Source organism: Cynocephalus volans, chromosome X (genome assembly GCF_027409185.1).
Source record: "Cynocephalus volans isolate mCynVol1 chromosome X, mCynVol1.pri, whole genome shotgun sequence".
Classification (NCBI taxonomy): Eukaryota; Metazoa; Chordata; class Mammalia; order Dermoptera; family Cynocephalidae; genus Cynocephalus; species Cynocephalus volans.
In genome coordinates, this window is record NC_084478.1 from 148,784,354 (window position 1) to 148,787,778 (window position 3,425).

The 3,425-nt window shown below is 47.3% G+C and overlaps 1 pseudogene; it reads left to right on the forward strand.

Moving 5' to 3' along the window:
- The first annotated feature begins 212 nt into the window (after nucleotides 1-212).
- On the forward strand, nucleotides 213-746 carry LOC134366704 (UPF0524 protein C3orf70-like; annotated as a pseudogene).
- Nucleotides 747-3,425: the final 2,679 nt, after the last annotated feature.

Here is a 3,425-nt window from a genome sequence, read left to right on the forward strand (position 1 = left end):
TGAGAGGTGTGTTCAGGTCCCCCAATATTATCATAGAGCCGATGCTTCTTCTGTCACTCTGGAATGGGCTTTGTGGAGAGGGGCATCCTCTTCTTTTTGGTCACTGCTGGTGACTCTCCTTCTGTCAATGCACTCCAGTGGCTGGCGGACCATCTGCATGGTGGTTGTGGTGTCTAGCTGCTTCCACGGCAGCTGTGGATATTGTGGGGCCTATGACCCCTGTGGAAGAGATTCCGAGCACTGAGATTCCTGCCAGGCTCAGGAAACCACAAACACCCTTCAGATCTCAGTCTCACTCACTGAATGCTTTTTGAAATCTGCATCTGTCTTCCAGCCTCCCCTTCCCCCTGACTCACCAAGGTACTGTATGATTTCAGACTCTTTATTGACAACTATCAGGTTAAGTGTATTAATGGGAAGATGTGTTAGGTGCAGAAGCGACCGACATCATATTCCCACAAAATGAGTCCCGAGGAGGTCTCTGCACATGATGTCTTAGTTTCAAAAGGGAGCAACACACCAAAAATAGATCACTGCTGTTCTCGCTCAAGTTCTGAGGACTCTGGGATCAATGCGATTGGGGCTCACTATCTGGAATCGTGTGATGAGGACACAGAAGAAGGAGCAGAACTGAGTTCAGAAGAAGATTACAGTCCAGAGAGCAGGTGGGAACCGACGAGTGCACCCTTTTCTCCCCTTCTCAGTCTGATCTGGAAGCGACTGCAGCGATAGAAACCACCCTGTGAGAGTCCAGGCGGGAAACTGTGCCCTCTGAGCCACGTTGAGCTTTTGTACTTTTGTCTGATGGATCCTTTTTCTCAAGGCTGTTGATATTCTCTACCCTTGTCTGACAGCAATAGCAGTTCAGTGGTCTGCAGATTAGCTTCACTCTTCAATTAGTCTTATAACTAAGACATTCGTTTTATTATAAATGGTTTTCTTTTGTATTTTGTCTTACTTTCTATGCTGCATCTGGTGTCCTGTATTGTGACCCAGCCTTAATTTCACTGATGATCACAGAATTTCATGAATCAGATTGAGGAACTACCCAGAACGAAGGAGACAGTATTTTCTAAACAGCCAGTACTTCACAAAAAGACTCTTGGCATTCCATCTGGCACGCTCACAGGCACCCCTATCCTGCTAGTCCCACGTGGGAAGCGCTCACTTGAGGGGGACAGAGTGTGCACTGGTGGATGCCATTCCTTCCCTTTCCCCTTCTCCCTACCGCGTGTACTGGGTCTGGCCCAGAGCTGCCTCTGTTTACTTCTGGGAGTTCACTGGAGGCCAGCTCAGCCCCTGGTTATGCCTAGTATCTGCACAACCCTCCAATGACTGGGGCTTACTAGACCTTCACATAGGAGCAATTTCATGCTCAATTCCACTTTAGGTGACACCTGCACTCTGGAGGGTGCTGTGGAGATACAGAATGAATAAGACCTGATCCCCACCATGAAGGGGACCACAGTCCAATAGAGAATATGACACGTACAGCTAATGGCACGCAGATGCTCTGGGAACCGAGGTGAAGGACAGATGTACTTGGCTTGGACTAGCTGGGGAAGGTGTTGCAGATCTGAGCTGGCCTCTTGGGTGGGTTCCCTAACATTTCCTTGCTTTTCTTAATTGCTCTTCAAATCTGGGGAAAGCTTTAAGGAAGCTATATAGGTATTCTATTTAGGAGGATGCCATAGCTGACATCTTAAGAAAAAAATTGATTAATAGTCTTAGTTAGCATGGAAATGCTAAAGGCAGAAGTCCTTTAGGGATTAGGAATGAATCTAATAGGTTTGATTAATTCTGCTTCATTTGGTTGTATGAAGCATTAGAATGGGTTAGGTGAGAAATGGATTAGAACTCAGTACGATGCATGGATTTATTATGCAAATGCAGAATCAGTTGAGAGAGTTCACTGCTAAGTCAGGAGAAAATATTTTGTGTGATATTCATTCACTTTACTACACTAATATTCATGGTCTGTTGTATATGTTCTCTTCTCTCACATGCACAAAATAGTGAATAATTCTTATTTAGCTCTCTTCAGAGTTCTCTTAATCTCCACTTACACCGGCTATTCTTGTGTGAGCTGGTTATCTGCCATTTCTCCAAATCTTCTGTGAGGCACGTGGTTAAGAGTCCAGGAGATTTTAAATATGGCCTTAATGAAATGAACACTATCGAAGGTGGAGATAGAGAAATACTTCTCATACCCTGACTATCCATGAGTGGGCTCTTGTGCTGTGTCAGCAGTATGACTCATGTCTTCTATGTCACGTTAGTTAATATTTTAAGAAATGAGAAGAAGCCTGCTGTGTTCTTCCCTGAAGCTTCCATTTGGCATTCTTCACAAACTGCTCAAGGAAGAATCTGCTTTCCTAGTTGTATGTGTAGTTTAAGTGATTTGCTAGAACTTTATGGTAGGTTTAGGTGCCCCAAACATCCAGAGGGTTTAGAAGGCAGAGTGTGCATTTTCCTTTCAAAACAGTGTCAGTTAAAACTTTCTAGATGAGAAATAAGTATAAAATTCCTCCTTATTGAAATTTAAAGACTCAACAGGTCACACTCAAGGTGGTGGTAGGAGGAGCTGTAGGAACGGCAAGGTACAAGAGAGGGCAGGTGGAGGCAGGTGTGTGGGCTTTCTCCTGCTCTGTCCTGGACTGGCCCAGGTCTCCTGGGGACATCTGCTGAGCCCTGCCTGAGTTCTTAGTGCCTTCTCTAAGCAAGTGGCCAGTAGAAGGCAGGCATGGAAGCTGAATGCCTGCAAGCCACATGTCAGGCCCCAGCAGTGCAGTCGGTGACCATGCGCTCAGGGTTTAACACCAGTGCCCTGTCTAGATCACACCATGGGTGAGTCCTTGAATCCCCAGGTGGGCATACAGAGGGGCTTCTTTCTCTATGCCATTCCCATCAATTTTCTATTTTGGGCCCACATCCTCACCGATTAAACTATTAGGTATCAACAATCAGGTCTAAAAAGTTATAGAAAGGTTTTTTTCAAGATGGCGGTGGCTGCAGCGGTTGGCGCAGAGTAGCTGAGGTGGAAAAGGCGGCTACTGGGCCTCAGGCAGCCGGGAAACTTGTGGACCTTCCTCTTGCCATCTCTTAAGGGAGGACCGCTGCTGGTGGCCGGTCGTGGGGGGTGACCGCCACTTTGCCCTCGGCAGGAGCGGCTGCCTCATCTACAGGCAACAGCTTTGAATTGTGGAGCAGGAAAAGAACTGTTTCTTAGCTGCAAAAGCGAGTCTCGAAACAGGGAACATGGCGCCAGGGCTGCTATGGATGCAGACAGGATACTGGAGGCCGGGGCCGCGCTGAAGGTGGCCAGATGCCCTATTCAGGATTCGAGGTTTCAGGCCGGCATTAAAGAAGATTCCTGGGAGCACCCGAGCCGCGCTGCGACTGAACAGTCCGAGGCGGCAGCAGCC